Below are 25,814 nucleotides of genomic sequence, written 5' to 3'. Positions count from 1 at the left end.
TGATTCCAAAATCCAGCAAATCTGAGAAGCAGTGCCGCAGGGCCCTTTGAACTCACATTCTCTCTGCCTGACAGATTTTTCCTTCCACATATCCACATGGCTTGACGGCTCACATCCTATAGGTAATTCATCCCATATCATTGTTCACCTTAACTGCAAAATCTCCTCCCCCAGGATTTGATATACCTTACCCTCTTTTGCTTAATTCCTTAGCACTTGTCATCATTTAACTTATTATGTATTCATTTATTTATTCATTTGTTATCTGTCTTTTAGTACTAAAATATAAAACCTCAGTAAGGCACAGATTTTTGTCTATTCAATGCTGTATATCCAGCATTTAGCACAGGGCTTGGTATACAGTAGGTGTCATTTGTTGCATAAGTGTAGAATGATGCTGAGAATTGTTTTTTTTTTTTTCAGTGGGGCATGTGTGCTATTTGCCAAAGCCTGCTCTACTCCTCTAAGTTATCAGCCTGTCACCCTTATGAATCTGTGACTCTGGATTTAACTATTACCCTTAAGTTCAAATGAAAATAAAACTCATAGGAAATATTCAGTTAAGCTCACCATTGGTGTAAGATGAGCTGATAGAATGTTTAGGAAAAAAATACATGGATAAAGGAACTTTCACAGTCCCGATGTATATTTGAGTGTTTCTTTGTTTCTGAGTTACAAAGATGAATCGTGACATTTTCACCCTTTTGAATCTCAGCTCAGTTTGGTACTCGACATACAAGAAATGTGGTGTAATCCATTTAATAAGTTTTTACTTTCTTAGCAAGGGTCTGAACAAGTTGTTCTATAGCAGAGCACTGATCAAAAGTGGCAAACGTCATTATCCTTGGCAGATTACCAGGAGTTCTGCAATTAACAGCAACATGAATAAAACTATTTTATGGACGTTAAAATAAATGTAGTTTGATGAAGGGAAAACATATTCATCTTGCCACAAATTAACCTAGTGTTAGAAGTCCTCACATTGAATACATTTCTAAGGTTACTGAGAACTGCTGGGGAAAGAAAAGCAAATGGAAACAAGAAATAAAATAAACCGTCACCTTGCAAGCTCTATTTCTATGAATTCATTAACAAACAGTATTTATTCAGTACCCGTCTACCGAGCCCTGAGCTAGGTGCTCAGGGGTATAAGTAAAGAAAGATTATTTGTCTTCCAGCACTTACATAATACAGGAAATGAGGCCATGTGACAACTTAGAGGACTATGTGGTGAAAAACTGGATTAAATTATAAGGAAAATACAATAATTAACCAATAACTGTGAGTATAAGGATCATTGCATAAAATATTTTGAATTTTGAAATTGTGATCCTCTTCTGAATTTATGTAGGTAAATACAAAGAAATATGAATAAAATATTTACACTTGCATGGCAATATCTGACAGTATCTGCAGAAGACTGTATCTTCTGTACCTGAAATCATATATACTCTGCACATCTATTTTTATGTACGCAATATATTACTTTACCTAAGGATAAGCAAACACATATCTGCATGTGCCAGTTAGTTATGTATTTGCTCTGAGATATGACCCTTGACCTCTCTATCTTAGCTTTATACAGGTGTCTGGTCTCTGCAAACTACATTTTCCAGCTTCCCTCCCCAGCTAGTTTCTGGATACATGCAGAAGGAGGCTCTGGAAGGAAATGAGACGCTAGAACAAAAGGAGAACCCATGATGTTTCCTCCTTCCTCTCTGCTTTTTGTGGCTTTGTCTGCTGTCACTTGCTTTCCTCCCTGTGCCAGCTCCACATGGGCAGTGCCCGTCACAGTCTAACTCCAAGTGGCCACACCAGACTCTTTCTCTCTTTCTCCTTGTTCCTTCAGCCTTGTGGGTAGCAGTGACTTCCTGCTATTGTTAATATTTGGCTTGATCATATGCGATTGTATAATTATTCCTTGGTTTAAAATCCCTCCACTGACTTATTGAATTTTCTGGCTATTTTCCTCAGTGACTAGCTGAAAAATACATATGAGCTTGTATACACTTATTATAAAGTTATTGCAGTACTACTAAAATTGGTATACAGTGGGGATGGAGAAATATCCACTTTTACTACTTCTTTGTGAGGAAGTAGAGAAATGCTAAAACAGATGGTAGGATTCAAGATGGAGCCATGAAAACCAATACCACACATAAGCCCTCTTGGGAGAACATAACTTCAGAGACATAACTAGAAGTTGGTTCTCTATGTTTTTAAGAAAAAAAAAAAGATGAGCCTCTAAACCTCTTTCTAGTCTTCAAAATTTCCTCACCATCTGATTGGCCCTTAAGTTCTATCTATTTTACCTCTAAAATGTTTCTTGAATCTGACCCTTAGTTTATTTCCTCTGACACTTACTCCATTGGTTCAGGTAGACTCACTTATCCTTATCTCCCCAAAGCAATTTCTTAAATCCATCTTCCACAAACTTGTCAGTGAGTGTTTTCCAAAAGTGAACTCTGCTCACATAAATACCTCACTTAAAACCCACTAATGAAGCCCATTTTCTATACCATAAAATTTAAATCCCTTTTTTATGTCCTATGTGGGCCTTCAAGATTTGGTTTCTACCCATCTCTTATCCTTACTTCTCTTCATATTTCTCTATTTTCTATCTCTGCATCTGTCCTGAACCACTTGAAGTTCCTCAAATAAGTCAGGCAATTTTTACCTTCGCATCTGTAGAATGTTTGTCTTCTTCTCATCCATGAGAAAACCTTACTCACCTTTCAAAACTTAGTTTGCTGTATCAACTTTCCTAGGAAGTTTTTCTGGCCTCCATAAGCAGGATGAAAAACTCTTGGTTTGTATAGTGCTTTGGGTTTTAACTATTGCTTTTACTTTTTATTGTTATTATAGTGAGTTGGGGAAGAGCTTTCAGAGTCTCCCTCCAAACATAAAATATCAGCAGTTGCCACCTTGCTTTTGGTCTTAAATGACTGTATTTGGTCTTGAGTGTGAATATAACAAAGGATTCTAAAAACAAAATTTTAAGGGGACTGTGCAATAACTCCATTGCAACCCTGGTCAAAAATCAGTGGCATTTTCTTTTGAATAGAAACCAATTCTTAGGATAATTTAAGCATTTGAAAGTAGACTTCTATTATTTTAAATCTGCACAATTGATGGGGAGATGAATGGAAGCCAGGAGGTGCCCTCAACACTGAAAAAGCTGTCAGGTGAGTATTATTAGTTTCTCCCTGACTTTGGTCCCTCACACAGCTGCTTTGCTGGTCTCCCAAAGGAGCACTAAAACTGAAGGCGTGTGTAGGGAATTGCTATTATTTGTTGGGCAGGAGCAAGTTAAAATGGAAAAACAGGAGAAATCAAAGAAGCAAGACGTGTGGAACTTCCACCAGGAGTCTTTCTTCCAGGGAATACGACACACCCTAAAAACCTCATCTCATCAATCTCTATTGGATATTTTTTTTGGGGGGTGGGGGTGTTTTGTAAATACCTAAAGTTTTAAATAGACATTTACATCAGAATATATCAGTGACCTTATTGCACAATTAGCATTATAGGCTTGGTTCTTTAGAACTCACTCCAGAAAATAGACATTGGCCAAGTCAAGGCTAAGAGAAGACTTATGGAAAGCAAATAGGAAAAGTGGATGAACTAAGCAGGGAGAGGTTCAATTATTCTGTTTCTATGGGTTGTCAGTTAAGATTAAATCCTCTGATCTTTATGGTCAGCAAGCAGTTTCTTCTTAGACCCTTTCTTTGTAGTGTTGGATGTCAGGGTATTTTTTTGTGTTCAGTGTATACAAATCAGAGATAACAGACAGAACATTTATGAGTCTATTACTCCAATCATCATCTGATTTAGGCAAAATAATGAAGTCAAAATTCACTTTGGTGACATCCAATCTTCCCATTAAGCATTATCTCCCACACCTGAGTTTCCCTTTAAAGACATTTGAGGCATGCTTTCCTACTATCATAGATGACCTAAAGAAAAGACTAGAAACACTGACTGTATCATCCCCTCTCAGAGCAATATGGCTTAAAGTCTTTAAAGAAAGAAATTAACATAGTAGAGTAAGGTTGCAGATAGCAGAAATGAGGTAAGAAGATATTCCAGGGGCCACATAATCCATAGCCAGATCTGTCGGTGAGTGAGACAGTCTAGCTGCCTAGAATGGATTGACCAAGATAGAAAATCGGAAAGCCATTATGACTCACAAACCACACAGTGTGTGTGACACCAAAAACATTTGCTTTGTCATTGGCTTTACTGTCAGCAAACCTCAGTGCACTTGTCCTTTTGATGTATTTGCAGCCAAACGGGGAAAAAAGCATTCCCACTAAGTATGTTGATAATTAAGTAGATTCTGCCTTTAAAAATGTGGAGGAAACGGAAAAATTAGCAAGTAATTATTCACACTGCTAAAGCAAAAATAAAAGATAAAAACTACTGTTCCCGTGTGACTACAACATCAAATTTAGCATCTCTGAAATGAGACAAATATTTATCCACCATTGTCTTCTAAGCAAATAGATGAGTGGCCTGGATAAGATTTAGATTTTGTGATCACTACTTGTTTTACATAAGAGAGGAAATAAAAATTTTCTAAATTTAAAAATTTTCTAAATTCAAAAATTTTCTAAATTCTACTTTTCTTAGATTTCTTATAAAAGAATGTCAAAATATTCATATTGATGACTGGAATTCTGAGATGTCCTGGATAATTATTTTTTTTTAATTCAATGAGTTATAATCTCCTGGTGGGGAGTAAGCATTCATCCAATATTATGCCTAGAAAACAGTGGAAAAGAAGTTTGAAAATGGTTAAAGTTATGAAAAAGTGCTTCCCGAGTTATTGGAGTGGCTCAAGTACTCAATTTTAGTCTTAACTGAATGTACAAATTCTTCTTTCTTACTATAGGAAAAAAAAAAATGTTTTCTGATTGCTGTCTGAATTCTTGTGCTTGCTCTCTGATTGGTTTATGAGTGAAAGCATTCATTGACTAGTGCCAATGGCAGAAACATAAGTGGACATGAAATTGTTGCCCAGCAAACCTAGGAAGGCTGAAAGAGGAACACTTTTAGTTCCATCCAACAGCTGCATGGGAGTAATGTTTGGGGGGGGGGGGGGACCAAGCAAATAAACAGACTAAAAGTAAATACATCGAGAAAGAACTTAAAGGTAGAGAGGCTCCCAGGATGCATGGATCCTAAAATACATCCTTTGGATACCTGAAAACAAGGAGGTCTGTAAATACCTTTCCTAGTGAGGCAGGCATCTGACAGAAGACTTTTTATAGCAGATATTAGCAAAGCACGTATGCAATGAAATAGCATCTTGTGGGTTAATGATATAGCAGCAGGAGCAGGACAATAGACACACAGTGGATTAATCCTCTCTATAAAGCATGAAGATGATGTGTACTCACAAGTGAACTGGAAGCCAATGGAAGACGAGTAGAAGGAAACTTTTAAAATGTTAATTAGCAGGTCATCTCTGATGTGAGACAAATGCAGTACGATGTGGAGCAGTGTAGGAGGTGAAATCAGAGACATACTCACAGTCCGTTCGTGTACACGAAAGTATACAATATACTATGAATACCTATGATGGTATTAAGTACTAAGGGTCATAATTGTGGACTAAGGCACACAGCTGAAAACAGAAAGCACTGAGGTGTGCATATGATAAGTGTAGGGACCATCCCATACATGGAGCCAGCCCCCTCCTGACAGGATTTGCTGACAGATGCCAGTTCAGAACTGCCACTGCTACCCCCCCACCCCCGCGCCCCCTTCATCCTATTCTGGTAGAGAGAAGAAGGGGCTGACACAGGGATGTGGAAGCCCCCTGTGGGTAGGGAGAAGGCAATGCAATATTCATGAAGAAAGCATATTCCTTTCCCTAACTTCCTTATGGGGAATAGAACCGTGTGAGCAAGGCCCCAGGAAAATCACTCCCACAAGTGCAGGGAGACTCCTGTTTATCCAGCAGCCTGTGGATTTGCTTACTGTCTAGAGCTTGCTTTCCAGAGCAGGGGAGAGGTGTGTCTAATGGGATGGCTACTTGTAAGGGGGACAGGATTCGCTCTCTCCAGTTCTAGGTACTCCAGAGGTACAGAAGACCGGATTCTCTGACGCTTGCAGGCTCCACAGTAGGGAGGTTGCTGATGGTGCATAGGATGCAGGAAACATCATAGATAATGGCAAAGAGGCACAGACAACAGAGGAATGAGCCACGATATTGCCCACTGAGGACTGGCTGACGTCTCCAGGGGCGTTGCTAAGAAGTAAGGCGATTGTAGGACTGGCTGGTGATGCCACCTTTCTTACAAAGCCCATGATGACATTTCAGAGTTATGTCCAATCAATGAGACAAATGCAACATAACCAAGGGCAGTATATCAGGTAGAAATGCATTTGGCTACAAGTAATGCAAAGCCTACCTTTCAGTGGCTTTAATAGAGATTCATTTTTCTCATAGAACAGGATGTATGATGAGAAGTTGTTGCTGGCCTTGGTTCTATATCTCAATGGTTCTAAAATTCTCTCAGCCATTCCTTCATGGCTGCAAGGTGACTGTCTCAACCCTCTAAGCATCCAGTCCACATTTAAGGAAGGAAGATGTCTGGGGATGCGAGAGGGTTGCCAAGTCTGTGGCCTTTATCAGGAAAGTAAAAGTGTTCTCAGAAGCCCCACAGTAAACTTATGTCTCAAGCCGGAACTGGCTCAATTTGACAGTCCAGCTGAAAGGGAGGTGGGGCAGGTTTTAGCTTCTCCAACGCTGATAGTGCAGTAGCTTTCCAATAACACCTGACACTGGGGGTCATTTTAAAGGAGGCCCTGCCTCCCAAGTCCCTCATTTTACATTCCTATCCCAAACAGGCATGCAGGAGAGAGAGAAGTGGAGGAAAGTGGAGAGAGATGAAGGTGAGAGCCTCACCCTCCAAGCCTCCAGAGACATGCATTTCTGCCTGTGCTGATGCAGAAATGGGGATGGGGGAGAGGAAGTGAAAGGTCTTAAACTGAACATGATAAAGTATTTAAATGAACAAGACAAATATTTAAGATCCAAAATGAGACTCTTCCACTAATTGAAAGAGATTTCAAAAGAAAAAAGAGAGAGGTTGTTAAGGGAATGTTCTACCAGCTAGAAAGCAGGCTTTAACTAAATGCAGTTAGTCGCTGTTAGCAGAATAAAATCATTTTATTCCCGTGCACCTAACAAATTCAGACTCCTCACTAAATTAATTGCATGAAAGTGAACTGTTTATTTATTAAAGAATCCCAGTGGGTAGGTTCAGGCCTTTTAAGCTAAATCTCTTTTGTTTTATAAAGTTCTGAATTGAAAGGAGAGGACATAACTCATAAGTACGACTAATTTTTGTAGGATCCTCAGGTGAGTAGCTATATAATCAAGTACATGCTTTATAAAGTTGTGTCTGACAGAGCCTGGTTCTATTCGGGAATAAGAGGTGATTTACATGTGATACATTAACCTTTACTGCCAATGTTTCTGTTTCCTCAAACTAGTTTTGGAAGATTTGTCCCTACACTCAGGCCCAAGACCAACATGTTATTTTACTGTATAGTATTCTATCATTTCTAACTGTGGTCCTAACACATAAGACATAGATGTACCTACCTTTTCAGGTTTAAAATTAAACTACATACAAAGCCATTTTCCAACTTTTAAATCTGCTTCATTTAATTAAGAGAAGACACTGGAACACTGTGTTTGTCATTGCAGCCCACAGTCACTTCTAATATGCTAAAGGAGGAATAAACTGATTTGATTGACTATAGTTGAAATTTCAGATATCTCACTCCGCAAATATTGACAGAGTTTCAGCTATGCAGTCACTGTGTGATGTGCTGAGAACACATCAAGGAAGAATACATTCCCTCTCCTTGAGAAACTCAAAATTCAGCGTGGCTATACCAGTAACAGCGAAAGCTAATACCCATAACACATTGTGACAATTACCACAACAAAAAATATTTATAAAGGTCTTAGGACACATGATTGAAGGAATAACTATACCTGTGTAAAATTTATTATTAATTTATAAAGGCAAAATTAATTAAATGAGTTAAGACCTCAAAGTCAGCTAAATTCTTCCCTGTGTTGCAGAAAGCAGCATGACCTTCTAGACACGAGAGAAAAAAATTAATTAACGAATTAACCATTTTTCACCCAACTCAAGATAGATTCACAACCTAAACGCCGGCTGCCTCTGCAGAAACCTGCAGGGAAATTCTCTTACACTGCATCAGGTATAGCAGAAGGAAACAGCTGGGCTCTAAGGGGCAAATAGCAGCTCCCATGTGATTAAAAAGAATTGCCAAATACAGTAGGTATAGTCCTTCTCCCAGCAGCATCTTTTTTCAGGGTTATGTGCTCAGTCTTAAAATAATAAACAGTAACATTTATTGAGTGCCCACATATCACTTATATAAGTCTGGCATTATAAAATGGAATTTACGCACATTCTTTCTACATTTCGTAACAATTCCACTGTATAAAGAGGAACTCATGACATAGAGAGAAAGTGAATCCATAAGTGGAGGTCTTAGGAGTTGAGTTATGTCTGACTTCAGTGCCTATGCATTTCCCACAGTTCCATGGAAAAGACAAGACTAATATTGATGTCTCAATTTCAGAGCAACGGGAGGCATTCCTCCCTGTGCCTCTTTTTAGCTATCCATTGGAAATGTAAACAAAATGGCCCTTCCCTTCTTGTAGCATAAATTTGGATCTGTTTGGCCAAGGGTAAAATCCGTGTTAAGAGTTCAAAAACTGTTCTAGATTAGCAAATACTCTTCTCCCACTTGCTGCCAATTGATTTTTTTTTTTTTCCTTCTCAAATCTGATCTGGGTTTTGCTAGTAAATATTATTTCTATCTCCACCCTCGCTAGCAAACACAGCTGGTTTTGGCTCTGTCAGAGATTCAAAGAACCTTCTGCAAAGATTTAAACTATATGAAAACAATCAGAATGAAAACGGGAAAGGGTGTTTAAATAGAAGATAACATCTTAAAATACAGGTTTGGCTTTGCTTGTGTTTGTAAAAGCCAATGAGAGTTGAGAAAACAATTGATATTTTTATTGTGGTTCTGGTCATGTGGTTCTTCTAAACAGAAACACCACAAGTGAATGAGAAAGTCAGCAACATCAATATTCAATTCTTGTTTCCTATCATATTACAGCTACAAAGCATGTTTTCAAGTCCTCATTTGGTTGCCCATTGACCTCAACCATGTTCCTTTCTCTGTCTGAGTATAATTTCAAGTACTTGTATACATAATATGAAAGGCTAGACTAGATGATTGAGCTGTAGTTCTAGAACTCTATTTTTACATTTATTAATTGTTGGACCACTTTTTTAAGTGCAGTGATTCTGTTTCCTCTAAATCCATGCTTCTTATAGCTTTCACAGTGGGCTTCAAGCTTGTATCAATGGGAAATGGAGACACAGGTTACTCATGATGTAGATACCAGTGAGCGCTGAAGTAACTCAACAATTTTAGGGGTAAGACAATTTTTAAAACATCTGTATTAAGGTATAATTAATATACAATAAATTGCACTAATTTCAGGTGTACAAGTTTTATTTTTGGCAAATGTATGCAATCTTTCTTTCACTTGGTATAATTATTTTGAGGCCCATCCATGTTGCTACATGCTTCAATACATCATTCCATTTTTACTGCTGAGTAATATTCCATTACATGGATATACCATTTCTCTATTTATCTGTTAACAGGCACTTGGGTTGTTTCTGAGGCTTGCAGTTTGCCTCACTTAGCTATAAGGGTGTCAGCGTCTTTAGCAGTGAAGTTGCTGGTTTTCATGGATTTGTCAGTAATGGTAGTGCTATCATGTTAGTGAAGCTAGAGGTGGTGGTGGTTGAGGAATGACAGCAGCCCCAGATAATAACACCAAAGACTCCCACTATCCCTACCGGAGATTTAGTAGCTTTTCTTGAATAAACACTTTTCAATTTATTGTGTGCCTATAACCCTAAAATGGTTGATTTTCAACATCTTTTTTTCAATTTTATCATTGCTTTTGAAAAATGATTTATTTAAGATAGTCACATAATCATTCCAGAAACCCCCTGATTTATATTTTGGTATAATTTTTCTGACAATACATAAAGAGCAAGATAGTTTTTGCTTTTCAGAATAGTTCCATCTAATAAGGGAAATGGAATTTGTGCCCACCTAACTAAAATATAAGACAAGGCACTGCATAAATAAGAATCACTGAGTTCTATAGGTATTCAGAGGAAGGATATATCATTTCTCCTGAAAAGAATTAGAAAAATCAGCCAGGGAGGGAGGGAGTAGCTATTGAATGAGCCTTAAAGGGTAGGTAGGATTTAAATATATATTGAAAGACTGAGCATGGGAGTTGCATGTGTAGTTATGTTGACTTGCGATTTTTTCATTTTTTTTTTTTTAAATTTAAAAGTAGTACATGAATGCATTTTCATTGTAAAAATATTTAAATAATACAGTTAGTAATGTTAAAGCATCCTTATTCTCCTTCCCTTTCCCCCAGCCAGTTCATTCCTTTTTCCCATCACTATTTCAAGGCTCTTTTCTATGCAATGACATACATATATATTTAACAATAGATTTGTGGAAATTTGCACAGAGTGAGTTTGTCCACAGTTAGATAAGGGGAAAAAAATATTTTTATGGCCAGGTCTACAGATGAATATTTGTAAAGATCAAAAACTTGACTGGGGGCACCTGCATAATATGACCAGCAGTAGCAAACAGTTTATTATCTGAGCAAACCTAGGCAAGGTACAGTGACTGGAGACTTCAGTGTATTTATTAGTTAAGATAAGCTACGCTGTGCTACCCATGATCCCAAAAGTTTAATGCAATAAGGGTCAATTTCTCACTCACATGAAGTCCAAAGCTCTTCAGCTTTTCTGAGGTGGAGGAGTCCTTCCTTCCCTTCCAGCCGCACACACTGGGGAGAATGAAAAAGTAGAAGATTGTCCAAGCTAGTCCATGGTTAGAATGGACGTACAAGTGATGTACATCATTTCTATCTACTTTCCATTGGACAGAATTCAGAAGCAAGTAGGTTCAAAGGGGGTCAGCAAATCAGTACACTTCTGTTCCCAAGAAAAGTTTAAAATAAGTTAGTGACCTCATATTATTTTCTCTGGCACAAGTTTTCTCATCTGTGAGGGGTATGATCAACTAGATGATGGTTACAGCCTTCTCAATTCTACCCGTTTATGAGTATTACATTCAATGAGAAAATTGGACATCACTTTAGCATTCAAGTGGACTGAGTTTATTTTTAACTTCAGTAAATTGTGTTGTTTTCCATCTTCTTTTCATTATGTTGTGTGTCACATCAAAATAAGAGACTATCTGAGTTTTTTTTTTTTTTCTTTCGAAATTCCTCCCAAATTTCAAAAAGTGAAAAAAATGAAGAAAAAAAAGTAAAAATCATAAATTAACTTCTGGGCAATGTGATATAACTGAAAAAGTCAAGATTTCTGAATTTAAGTCCCAACTCTGCTACTGATGATGGATACTGTTGAGCCAATCACGAATGTCAACTCTAAGCCTCCATTATTTTCATTTGTTAAATGGGAGCAATAATTATGACCAACTTACTGAGATGCAATGAGGATCAAATGCAAGTATGTGACAAGCTGCTTTTAAACTAGAAAGACCTCTACAATTTAAAAAAGAAACAAGGAGACAGAATCCAAATATCCAAGCAAGCAAGAGAGAGCCGAGGGCAGGAATGATAGTATTCATGAGAACTGGGTGTACAGAAGAAAAGCAGGGTTGGGGTTTGAGACCTCTGCAGCAATCCTGGATGGAAAACATCTAGAGTTGGAAGTTGAGAGAGGAGAAGGGGAAGCTGGAGAGAAAAGTATGGTGGGAGAAGAAAGAATGAGAAGAGGAAGAGAGGGAGCATTGTGAGTAAAAGGAATGACTTTAGACAGCAATTTAAAAAAATAATCTATTGTGGAACAAATTTATAATTACAGAAGGCTGCAAGGAGAGCACATAGGTTTTTTTATACACCCAGTTTCCCACACTGTGGACATCTAACTTAACCATAGTATATTTGCCAAAAGTACAGCATGTAGCACAGCATCTGAACACCATGTTTCACAGAAATGACATCATACTGATTTGTATACAGTAGTAGCGCTGGTAAGAAGCTGACATTGGTACGTTATTGTTAACTAAGCACCAGACTTTATTTGAAACCCTAACCTTTTGGTAGCAGTTGCCAATTCAGTTTGCTGAGCTGATCTGAGCTTAGACTGCGCCCTGTCTCTGTGTTTCCCCACTTTCTTAGCTAATTTTTGGCTCACTGACTCAGTTTCTGAAAATACCTTGTGAACTAGAGTCATCACAGGAGCCCTTCCTGGTCCTCAAGACATATCTGTGTCCCAATGAACAGACGTTCTGGAAATAACTCTTTCATTTCACTCTTCCTAGGGAAGTCCTTTGGGTGTGTTAGGCTGAGGTGATTCAGCCAACGGGTCAGTAAAGAAAGTGCTGGCATTTTATTTTTCCTTAATTTAATCACAGATCACCAGGCAAGCAGCAATTACTTTGAACAATATAAGGCATGTTGCAGAAGGCCCTAGGGAGAGGAGACTTTTAAAATGTCCCACCTTCTACACAATTAGTACAGGCATCTTAAGTGAAAGCTTAGTATGGCAGCCCTTCCCCAGACTACCCCATTACAACTTGAAAATCATTCTTGAAGTTTGAACTACTTAGAATGCTCCTCAAATGGAGATTTATAGAAAGAGTTTAGACATGGGGGTGTTGGATAGTCACGATGACCTTTGGCATTCAGTGGGTCTGGAGTGAAAGATGGAAAGCATCTGAAATGCTCAGGACAAAGTCACACAGTAAAGATTTGTCCTGCTTAGCCATCAAGCAAACCCTGATGAACAGTGCCAAGAAAAAACCACATCTTTGGGGCATCCATAAGGCAGATGCTAAGAATTCATTAACAGCTTTGCTAATCATCATCTCCTATTTAGGCCCAGCTCTTCAGGGTAATACCAATTGTCAGACATGTAATGCCATGTGTGCATTCGTCCTTTTTCAGCATGGAGGGAGAAGGGAGGCAATTTCTGGGAACTGTAAATCACAAAAACATAAATAAGAATAGCCATGAATACATATACACATTCCATGAATGGCTTCCTTTCTTCTGTACGTGTCAGTGATATAGCAGAAATAATTACACTCTGGTGCTTGCCAAGTTTCTTAATGCAATAACAGTTGCAAGTCATTCTGCTAAATTAATAAAATTCCGAAAGCAAATATCACTAAATATCGTGAAAATGCTTCTCATTATTTTACATATTTTCTCTCTTTATCTGTTTGTCTCAAAGGGACCTTGAAAGCTTCAGCAGGAGCAGGAGTTCAGCACTTTAACACATATACTTTTGTAAATGTTGGAAAATTCATGAATTAATTTGCCAGCTAAACTATGTAATCGGATCCTGATTTATTCTCCTAGAGTACAGCTTGCTTAAGGTAAAAATCTCAGTCCTCGTTGGCTTACATTCATGGTATGTGGGGTTTGGGAATTGGGCAAAAATGGTTATTAAAAGTGTCATTTAAAAATCTATTCATTTCCTTTCCCATTATAGGCTTTGCAAATGCAACCCTGCTTGAAACTTTCAGAAATCTAGCTATTTATTTTCTAGCCAGTAGCACACCATTCAGAGAGTACACGAGACTTGTTTCTTATAACAAACACAGATTGGTTATCTCAGTCCCTTTGCCACTTAAACCTTAGCTAACTTCATTTTCCCTCTGATATTTGTTAGCTTTGATGGAGAGGGATGGGGCTGGTATCCTTTCTATGCCCACAAACACATGCTAACTTTGCTATAGGGGGTAGAGACAATTTAGAAGCTTACAGAATTTCAACAGAGAAATTCATGTGGTGAGTTAGAAAATAGACTCTGCTAAAATCTTTGCATATTCTCAGCATGATTTTATATGTAGTTAATATATTGATAAGTGTTCCAAATACAGAGTCATCTAAGTTTTAATTCAGGACATTAAGTACCACTGAAACAAACACATTTTTTTTTTTTTTTTTTTTTTTGCTTTAGCCTACAAATGCAGAACCAGTTCCTAGACCACTGACTTTTTACCATAAAATAGATTTTATGCCTACTACAAAGAAGAAGTACCTACACGAAAGTCCATTTCACTAACCAAGGATAAACACATGTCGTCAAAGACATCCCTAAAAGATTTCATTTTCTTTAACAGAAAGCAGCAATTAGTAGTTTTCTGTGATACAAACAGAATGCCATATATCCACTGTCAGAGATGATGGCCATGTCAAAAGGAGATAAAGTGTTAGATTTATTTTAATATTTTCATTGTGCTCATCGTTTTCTTTGCAATATGATGCTACACTGGCAGTTGGGAATGTCTTGGAATCAAGGGTTCTCAGTGCTGAAAGGAAACTCAGAGACCAACTGGATCATATCCTTTGCTTTATAGATATGGAAGTTTAGGTCCAGTGAGGTAAAGTGACTTAATCAAGACATCCAAACTGATAGACCTCCATCATAAAATTGCCACTTTTAAGAAAGACCTTTCTATTTTTCGCTGGGGAAATCAAACAAACAAACTTCAACAGAGAGTAGTTGTAATGTTTATTGCCCTTGAGGAGTTCTCTGCTGCTGGATTTTGGTATAGGTCTTTAAGATAATGTGGAGAATGAACTTCAATTACTTACCTTATTCCTACTGTGTGTGTTGAAACTGAGCCAACTTTGCTAGTTAGTCTCATATAAGAAACCACAGTGTTTTCATGCTTTGATCAGATTCAAAGGTCTTTTCTCTTATTAGAGGTCGATGTGTTCCAAAGCTTTATCCCTAAAATTCATGACAAAAGAGAACTCTTCCTGGCCATTGTGAAAGTTAAAATAAGTCCTTCCCAATCTGATCTTCCTTTAGATTTTCCCCCATTTACCACATAGCATAAGGAAATACTTATATACAGGCATACCTCATTGTATCGTGTTTTGCTTATTGTGCTTAACAGACATTTTTACAAATTGAAGATTTTTGGCAACCCTGCTTCAAGTAAGTCTATCGGCACCATTTTTCCAATAGGCCTAGATGATGCTTAGCATTTTTTAGCAATACAACATTTTTTTAAGTAAGGTATGTATGTTTTTTAAAGATATAATGTTATTGCACATTTAAGAGACTATAGTATATTGTAAACATAGATCTTATATGCACTGGGAAACCAAAAATTTGTATGACTCGTTTTATTGCAATTATCTGCTTTATTTCTGTGTTCTGGAACCAAGCCCACAGTATCTCCACGGTATGCCTGTAAATTACAGTGTTGAATCGGAGAGAAATAGTTTGCTCTGTTGTGATCATGTATCTCATCTAAGCATCTACGATCTATTGGTTAAAGTCATGGGCTTATATATACAAAGTTCAAGAAAATAGAGCAAATGTGGCTTCTCAGGTGATTAATGCTGCTTACAGATTAAAAGAGATCACGTTTGTTAAGATAGTGAATGGCAGCATAAATAAGTCGAGCGCTTATTTCAAGGGTATAGTTATAACTCTGTAATGAGAAGCTAGTTATTGCATTGAGATGAGTTCAGAGATAGGAACCCTTTCCACTGGCAGCACAATGACATTTCATGACTTTTTTTTACCTCAGCCATCAATATTATGGCTCCTAGCCATCCCCCCTGTTTTGGTCTGAGTGCACAGGTGGCAATATGACAAATAAAACAGTTGGGGTATAGGTTAAAATGGCAGTGGCAGAATTTGAGCCACTGTAACCTAGGGAGTTGAGTAATCATTATGGTACCACAGCATCTGTGAATTCAGACCCATGGCGCTATTCCAGAAAGTGAGAATTCAAGTTACCTTCCCAGAATGACGATGTGTCTTTCCTTTATGGGTTTCCTAATTACAACAGAGGCTCATGTTGACCCACCTAATTCTGCAATAATGACATATAGAATCTGGGAGTCCCAATTTCTAAGATCGTTGACCTAGAAAAGTTGGACAATCAATACTACTTTTCTCCATTTTCTCCTTTTACCTTAAAGCAGTGAGCCCATTATCTAAACAATTTTTGTTTTATTTGTAACTACCTTTAAATAAATAATATCTCTGATGCTCATACTCAATAACTATGTCTTGTTATAGATTAAACTAGATTAAGCTACAACTAGATTAAAAACTAGTTATAGGTAATTCAAGCAATATGAAGTTTCTATAGAAGTTTGTCATTGAAATGGCTCTCACCATTGGATAGCTCGCAAACGTTGTTACTGTCCTACTACTTATAAAAATAATGTTATTTATCTTCAGTTTTGTTTACCAGTTCCTAAAAGGATACTTGACTTAGTATCACAGTTTAAAAAGGGAGTGATTATTGATGCAGTCTTTAAAAAGCAGGAGTAAGCATGTTCCATCTGCTTTGTGTTGTATCCTACCACACTGCCCAGACCCAGAGGAGAAGGGGTAAGTACTGCTAGGGAAAGATGATTTTGATGCTGTTCCTTTGGGTTGCTTCATCACTCTGAAATGTTTTGAAATCTGAAATTCTACTGTGCCATTTTCTTGAGTTATTTAAAGCATTCCTTCTGCACACTTGAAAATGTGGGGGTGAGGGTGCCAAGAAGTAGCTAAAGCTGACTGGGAGTGAATTCTTGTTTTGGAGTCCTCATCTCGCCCTCCTAATAGCACACTCTCTTGAGGAATGTTAAGAAATTGTGTGGACTTGAGAGATTTTTCACTTTGCCTGTCGATGTTCTTAAATCCTGTGTTTGATTTTATTTTCCTCTCATTTTGGAAAATAACGTTTAAATAAAATTTCCTGCTTTTGTATTCTTTAGAAGCCATGCAAGTTATTCTCTTTCTCTCTTTCCTCCCACTCCATCTTGTTGGTACTTACTGTGATGACGATACAGACAAAAGTAAGGCTTCAAGCCAATAAGCTGACAGACTGGCATTTGTAATCTAAATCAGAAAACTTTTCTAGCTAGGTGTAGTTCTTCATGAAGATCTCGCCATTTGCACTGCCCCTCTGAGGGGTGCTCCTAACATTATCCCATTACCTGTGCACTTAAGAGTTGCTTTCAGATGGATCTCCTTCTGTTTACACATTATCCTTTGCTGTCAATCTTCTTTATCTAGCTAATAGCAGATGTTTACCTACTTGCAAGGAATATTTCTCTAAGGAATGTTATGAAGCCCCTCACTACGGTGGGAAAAGAATTCTTGCCATCTTTAGTCTTGAATACTCAGTATTTTCTCGTCTTTTGAAATATACCATTGCACATTCATTTTAATTAAAACCAAACTGCATTCACAGAGGGGTTTACATGTCACCAATTATCTGAATGAGGGTTTTTCTCTCCCTTTTAAATGTTAAATCATCATCTGTCTTTCAACGTGTGTGGAAAATGCTGCTATAATTATTGTAAACAATATCTTTTCCTAAAGCACAAATTTGGGATGTGGTCAGTTTTCGTTTTCTGTTTTTCCTCCAGCAACTCAAAAACTTCAATTGTCTTACTGTGGGTGTTTTCAAAAGTACAGTGACAAAAGAGATTGTGAAAATGACAATGTTGTGTTTGATATTTATTCTCTCGCACTGACTTCCCTTATCAAAACTGCTAAGTTGGGAAGACAAAGGATGCTTTCACAACTGCTGGCAACACAAAGCTCTTTTGTATTCTGACTCTGCTCTTCCTCTTACATCAACATCAATAAGTATTTTGTGGGAGAGACTAAAATGTCAGTCTTTAGAAGGAGCAATCAAGTCCAGTTTATTCCTTGCTCTGTAATTAAAGCCTGTTTCTGCAAGAAGAGTAAACCAATACCCCAGCAGCCAAAGATAAACTGCTGTGCTATTTTTAATCTACAGCAACCCTTTCAACAGTATGAACACTTTGAGACTTGCTGCAGTTTTGCATTCTTGAGCCAATAGAAAAAAAGATTCCTAGAAGACAACAGTGGGTGATACTCTTATGGAATTAAAATTGGGTGCCTTTAAAAAACAAAAAACAAACAAACAACAACAACAAAAAACTTGTTTTTAAACAAACACACTACAAAGGACCTGGACGAAAGTGGAGGATTTGATAAATATACTTCACCCACCCAAACTGTGGATGAGGTCCTTCATTTCCTTCCCCAAGGAGGAATCCCAATCCCCATGCTTGACTTTGCTACAGACTTGAGAATATAAAAAAGAAATTCCAAGGCAGAAAGAGAGAAGAGCTTAAATTGGTTATTAAACATCACTTCTCAAATCCCACCATAAGGGGTCCCCTAGAGCCAGCGTCCTCCTTAGCTCCCATCCAGCTGCTGTGTTCTGCTTCTGGGCCACTCCCATCCTCAGAAATATAGACAATGACCTCAGCAAGCTCTTTTCTGAATCCCCAGTTCCTTGTCTCATGTTTGGCCCCTAGCTTTTTTTTTCTAGAAAAGAGAAAAATCTTAACGCCACAATAATTTCAGCAGTTCAGAGAAGCAACCCCTTTAGTTTTTAATAGCCGTTGGAATTCCTTCATTCAATCCCGCTCTCCTATTATTTGATATTTATATAATTAAAAGGTGCATTAAAAGGATTTTCTAAACCAAAGTGCAGCCTCTCCCCAAAGATGTGTAGAACCATGCCTATGAAATTTTAAAATACTATTACTTTAAACAGGTAAGTCTTTTCTCCTCAGCTCCTGAGTCAGAAAAGTGCCTTCTCATTCTTAGTATGAGCGGCTTTGTCCTGATTATGGAAAATGAATAATATGTCAGGACTTGTAAAGGACTTCCCAGGGAAAGCATCACCCTCACCCCTGAGACTTTACTATGTCAATCCTCTATTCAGTGAGATCCAAGAGGAATACAATGTGAGCCATAAATGGGACTCACATATGAAATTTTAAATTTTCTCCTGGCCACTGTAAAAAAAGCAAAAAGAAAGAAGTGAAATTAATCCTAATAATATGTTTTATTTGACCTAATATATCCCAATATTGTAATTTTAACGTGTACTCAATATTAAAAACATCATGAATGAGTTATTTTTCTTTCTTTCTTTTTTTTTTTTTTTTGTCCATATGGAGGCTTTGACGTTTAGGGTGTATTGTACATTCACAGTCCATCATATTCAGATTAGTTACACTTCAAAAGCTTAACCGCCACACAAGATGAGTGGCTACCATATCGAACAAGGCAGTGCTACCCTTCTACTGAGAGACAGAGTCCACAGATGGAAAACGGTGAGGCCATATATGACAATATATTCTGACCACAGAAGAAGCCCAGGAAGCCAACCCACGTCTGCATCAATTGGTCAGTGACTGCTACCTCCCCCATCCCGCCCTCACCCCATCCTTCCAACTCAGGACCAACCCGAGAAAGTCAAATTCTCCGCAATCAATCACACAAGGTTCCTGCTTCTATTTACCTGCCTCCAGCTACCTTCACATGCCAACAAACTCCAATCAGAGCCCACCTGAGGCCTTTCCTGTTTTCCACTATAAAGCTTTCCCATTCCCCTGCCTGCCTTTAAGTCTTTGCCAGATGCAAGTGGTGGTGGCAACTGCTTGCGTTAGTGAGTTCTGAATTAATAACCTCTGTTTGTTATCATTTGGATGGTTTTAGGTTATTTCTATAAGACGTGAGCTTCACTTTTGAGATGTAGAAATCCTCCCTTATTTTTGAAAACTCAAATTTGCAAACTCCTTAAGGATAGGGCAGAGAGGTAGAGAGAGGACGCTCTTAAACCCAAGGCGATATGGAGCAGAGCAGCTACATTTTGCTGGAAACACACACACTGAGGATTTTTTTTTCAATTATTACATTTAGGTAGTGGCAGACAAATGTTCACTAAGATTAAGGCATCATGTGACATCATGCTGGTCCATTTCATGTTAAATATATTTGAAGAATTTTTTTTTTCTAAATAGTGACTCTCTGCTTAGAATTCTGACCCATTAAAACAGGTTTAAAAGGGTAACAAAGTGGCCAAAATGAAAACCTTTGAGTTTTAAAGTTGCCATTAAACAGAAAGACTTTATTTTAGGAAAAAAATAAAACGAAATTCACTTTTATAGCTAGGCTAAGGAAATTATGAGGCTTTAGAGAGAAAAAACATCTAATTATTTGCAAGGCATTTATTATCTGAGAGTCCAGGGCTCCCTATTACTATGTTTACCAAATTATAGCCACACCTTGACTCAAGGAACCTTGGGAACTTAAAAGGGCCCACAAGTTAATCACTTCCCACTCCCGCAGTAGCCAGCTATCTGGCAGGCTTCCACTCAATCTATTTCAAAATTTTATATGAAATGTGCTATTTTTATAAGAAATGCACTATTTCTCAGACTCTATTAAAAAAAATCTTCGTCTTCCTACAGTCCCATTTTGAGATGTTATTACATGGCAAGAATATAGCATTCCTGCCCTCTAAAAGATTTATAATGAAAATATCATCCGAAGAGGAACATTACATCATCCCACTACAAAGATGAGCTTTAGTTCATCAATCCCTAATTGAGAAACTTAGCCAAATATTAATATAAATGTCATATCACTGCTGGGCAGGACACAGAGCAGCGATTCTGATTTGGTCATAACTTACATCGTCCGTAAGCCTTGATGTCTGCTATCTTTCCAGTGCAGCAAGGGTCTTATCTAGGACGTGAATTTCATTGGAAAGCTGGCTATCTTGAAAAGGAGAGAAGAGATGAGGAAGAAAAACTAGACTCAGAGGACCAACAGCATTTTCATTCATGAACAGTTCAGATTAACTCATAAACAACGGAAATATTCCATGACTGAGTGATGGCACTCAGCCTGCTGTCCTTTGGAAGAAACTGGCCCAATCAGGGTAAGCTCTCGCCACAGTGGTGCGGATACTCAAGTGGCTTCTAGGACATGGTTCTTATCACAGTGTGGCTACAAACACTGCTAGTCATTAGGGAGCCACTGAAGAAATGTGTTATTGATAATTCCCTCCTTTTTCTGTTTCAGTCCTTTGATATCTGTTAATATTTATTGAACTAGAAATAGTCATGACCTGATGAGAGTATAAAAGAAATCCCTCCCAACTGCCAAGTACACAAATAATGGAAGAGATAATAACTGTGCCTTCTCCTGTATAGACCTGAAATCAGGAGCTAGAAGCAACCTTCACACACGCCTCCCTCATTCCTTACTATCTTCTCTCTGACCAGATTTGTTCTTCGAAGATGTACGTACCAAGTCCCTCCAAACCCACATCATGTGTGATTCGAAAGGTTCCAGAGATTAAGTCAATTAAGGTATCTTTTTTTGTGCCTAATTACATGAGGCACATAATGTGAACCATCGCTGCTAAACCTGAGTTTGGCATTCAGTTGGCTGTTCATGAAGTGTCACTCCAGCTTCAGAGATTTGGCTTCAACCTTCCCATGTTAAAGTCCTCTGGTAACATAGCCATCGTCCCTACCAGATTGATTATACCTGGCTAAGAATATATATATATATATATATATATATATATATATATATATATATGTATGTTTGTGTGTGTGTTCACACACACACACACAAACACACACCGGGGGTTGCCAAAAAAATGTATACAAGTGGACATTGGTCAACGTTGCTCAAGCAGTAGTTCACCATAATCAGAAGTGTCTGGATGCTGATGGTGACCACTTTGAACACCTCTTGTAATTGCAGAAGTCAAACGTGACTTGTATTCATCTTTTGTTATCGGCATATATTATTATAATTTTAATAGTTTTTTTCCTTTCTTAAAATGTACATACTTTTTTTTGGCACTGTGTGTGTGTGTGTGTGTGTGTGTGTGTGTGTGTGTGTGTATAGCTAGCATTTTATTCTAAGTCGCTTTCACATATTAACTTAAATTAGTCCTCATAGGAAACCTTGGTAATAAGTACTATGGCTATCCAAACTTATAAATGATAAAAGCAAGACACGGAGTAGTTAAGTAACTTACCCAAAATTTCTCAGCCAATAAGTTGCCTAGTCAAGTTTCAAACCCAGTAATTTGGCTGCAGATTCTGAGCTCTTAACTACTTATATACAATGCTGTTTTTGAGGCCCGAGCCTATGTTTTCCTTATCTCTTTATCCCCAGCCCCTAGTACGAGGCCTGCCTGGCTCATCAGAATTTTGAATAAATATTTGACTAATCAGAGATGACATTGAAGGCGGTCTCTATGCATCACTCATCATGCTGTGAGACATAGATGCTCACCTGACATGATCCTTGAAGCTTTTACTAAGGGCAGCATCCTGGAGCAAGCTGAACCTGCCATGGGCTCTATTACCCAAACTGGGCTCCTCTTTCTTGCCATTCTAGTTCTTCCTGGGATAATAAAAAACTAGGTAATAATAGCACTTTGATCATATCTCTGTCTTCTCCTCTTTTCCCTACTTTGACACTAGTTTCTCTCTTCCAGTCCTTCTTTCTGTTTCTAAATGAAATGTGAAGCGTCTATGTTCTAAACAATGACAAAGCAGGACCAGCTATCGATCATAAATTATACAGCCAAGGGAACTGATTTAGAAATGTCTTCTTTGTGTTGCCCAGTCGTAATCTTCAGGAATGTTGCTGACTGATCATATCGCTATCTGAACCCTGAACCTATTCCCCTCCCCAGTGGAATAAGTCAGGATTTTTGGCTTCATAACATTCTTAGCTCATCTATGCAACTAAAATGTTTCCTATTCTCCTCAGCACACTTCTTTTGGAAATGAATTGAAGCAGAAAAACTAGGCACATGCCTTCTATGTGTTCGTGAAATATGATTGAGTGCTAATCGTTTCAGCATTGGGAAGGCAATGATCCACATCCTGGACCGGATATTCAGATTGCCTACAGGTCAAGCACTTTGCTGGAGGTCAAGCACTTTCTCCCAATCAGGAAACTTAGGGAATGAAGAGAAGAGCATTGTGCAACATTGGGTTTCATCACCAGTTCATTGGTGCTGAAGATGCAATGATGAATAAAACAAGTCCCTGGCTTCACAAAGCTCATAGTTCATTCGAGGAGACAGATTATTTCTTAATGTGTTACCCATTGTAGTAGATGTCTACACAACACGTTACACGAGTAAACACACACAGGAGAGGCTACATAGTTTACAGGGTCCAGTGCAAAGTGAAAATGCAAGGCCCTTAGTCATAAACTCTTAGAATTTCAAACTGCATCAAGTCATGTGCAGGGGCCCTGAGTGCACACTCGTGAAGCTGGCACTGCACTCACGGAAGGTGTAATGGGATTGGCGTGTGGAGCATTGAGAAGGCTTCAAAAGGAAGTGACTCTAGAGATGTTTCTTGGAGGGTGATGAGGAGCTTGGGATGAGGAGAAGGACAAGAGCACATTTTGGGCAAGAAAAGAGGGTTAACAAAATGAGAAGGCAGGGTGTGTAAGAACAGGTTCTCAAGTTTATTGGGGGGATGACAAACTGTGAGGCAGATTAGAGAAGGATGATAGGAGATATCGCTACAGAAAGAAGTGTGAGGGGCTTCGTAAAATAAACCTAGGAAAGAACCAGCAAATCGCAATTTAACTGTAGTTTCAGTATTTGCTGCCTGTGAGCTCTTGGGCAAGTAACAACATTCTTGAGCCTTGGGTTTTTTTCTTCTAAAAATTGGGGCGTTTTCATCGTGGCTCAGTGATTAATTTGCTGTGAAATCTTAAATAGTCATGTTCTCTCCCTGAATCTCAGTTGTTCCCTACGTAAAATGAAAACTAGGGTTAGATGAGTGGTGTTCAACCTGAACTCAGAGGAGGTACCTCAGGGGACATGCAGGAGGCAGATGAGGATGAGATGTGGCCCCAGCCACCACTCACTTAAACTAGAACAGCTTCATTTTTACCAGTTATATATGTGTATGTGCAAATACGTAGTGTTTACATGTGCATACATTATTATTCACATGTATTATAACATATATATTATAACATATATATATAACACATGTACATATATATAATTTATTCAACAAAGTGCCTCAGTTTCCACATCTGAAAATTGGGGATATTTAATAATACCTGACTTACAGGTTAGTATGAAGATTAAATGTCTAAATGTATGTAATGTACCTAAAAATACATCAGGCACACAATAAGCATAGCTAAGTCTTAGCTCTTCCTTTTTTATTTGCCAGAATCTAAGCTCAAGAAGTCAGAAATAATGGGCGTCTTTTGTTCACTACTGTCTTCCCAGCACCTCAAACAGAGCTGGCACTTAGTGGATGCTCATTGTATTTGCTGAATATATGAATGGACAGGGTTTACAACTGACCAGTTTCTAGGCTCACGTTTGAGATACAAAGGTAAACAAAACAAACATGGGCCGGCCCTTGTGGGTATTAAGCGTATAAACACACAATTAAAGATCACTTGGAATTTGCGCTTAGTGCTTCATTAGGATTACAGAAGAGATTTAGTTTGAAGAAATAGCTCCCTCTCTGCTAACAGTTGGAAACCTCTAGGACTAAACAGTCCCAACTGCCTGTCAAAGTCATGAATTGTCAGATTTTTCTAATACATGAGACCATAGGAAGAGAGAGAGAGAGAGCAGAAACAACAGAGTTCTCAGCAAGTAGCAGGGATCTACCCAGCTAAGACATTGGGCAGCTGGAAATAGAATGTAAGAATGATTCTGTTCTATGAAAATGACTTTTCCCTAACAGGCTATAGTCTCTATATATGTCTGCTGTGTCATCATAGGAAGTGAAGAAGGAAGAAGGCATGGACCCTGCAATCGTGGAATTCCCCATTGATTGGAAAAGGCAAGACCAAGACACATTCATAAAATAACAGCAGGACCTTTCCTCTACCCACTGCTGACATAAGTAAAATATTTCCAAGGGAATAATGTGAATGGATTGGAATTGCTCTGGAAAGGTTTAAGAAACAGATGTGTTTACAGCAGAGATGGGACAAGTGACTCCGAGGTGCCTGAAAACTGGCATGGAGCAATGGGCTAAGTGGCAAGCCTTGCTTGCTTCAGGGCAAGGACATAAACAGGTGCTAGAGCAAGGCAGGGGAGTTAGCAGGGATCAGCACTGTGGGGGCAAACGGATGTGTTAGCAAATGTTACTTCCTGTTACTCAGACAGCTGAGTATTCTCACAGTAATATCATCGCTTTGTAACCAAGAGGCCTAACCATACAACTCTGTTTGTCAATATCTATGCTGTAGTAACCCTCTGAACATGCAAGGGACAGGAAAAGTAAAAACCAAGACTCCCGGGTGATCATAACTTGCCCACATCACTCATACGTGTTCATATGGTTTCTAAGTGGATTGCTCACGTTGTGACATGTGCAGTATGTAACAGTTTTCTTAGAATTAGTTCAAATTTTCCTTAATCAAAAATATGTCACGCAACAAACACTCTTTTTCTCCAAACGAATATTTCACTCAGTAGCACACAGGCTGTGTCATTAAGCCCCAAATTAAAGGATATGAAACAATTAACATTTTTCATTCCTCCTGGTTCTATTTACTGTGCCTACATTTGGGGGAGGGGGGAATACTTTAGGTTCTCAGGGAATCGTTTGAGCAATGTTATCATTCTCACAATTTGGGATTCTTATCTTCTTTAAACCATGTAATTGTGTACAAAACAAGGTGAAGAAAATGCCTTTTCACTCACATTTTTCCCAGTGCAGAGACTGTGATGAAAATGAGATAGTAGAGATTTATGTCTGCTGGGTTGGCAGTCATTTCATATTTATTTGGGCGATGCGATTGAAATCAAATCGGAGGCTCCCTCTCCAGGAATGT

The 25,814-nt window shown here is 38.2% G+C and overlaps 1 long non-coding RNA gene across 1 annotated transcript in view; it reads right to left on the bottom strand.

The window, feature by feature from the left end:
• LOC141571336 (uncharacterized) overlaps positions 1-25,814 on the bottom strand; it is a 518,221-nt gene that overhangs the window by 146,867 nt on the left and 345,540 nt on the right. The window contains exon 4 of the long non-coding RNA XR_016019140.1: positions 10,897-10,963. This is a non-coding gene — a long non-coding RNA (uncharacterized LOC141571336). The remainder of the gene's footprint in view (positions 1-10,896; positions 10,964-25,814) is intronic.

Source organism: Rhinolophus sinicus, chromosome 16, assembly GCF_057876585.1.
Source record: "Rhinolophus sinicus isolate RSI-liver-muscle chromosome 16, RSI-T2T, whole genome shotgun sequence".
In the NCBI taxonomy this organism is placed as follows: domain Eukaryota; kingdom Metazoa; phylum Chordata; class Mammalia; order Chiroptera; family Rhinolophidae; genus Rhinolophus; species Rhinolophus sinicus.
This window is presented reverse-complemented; position numbering and strand designations above follow the sequence as displayed.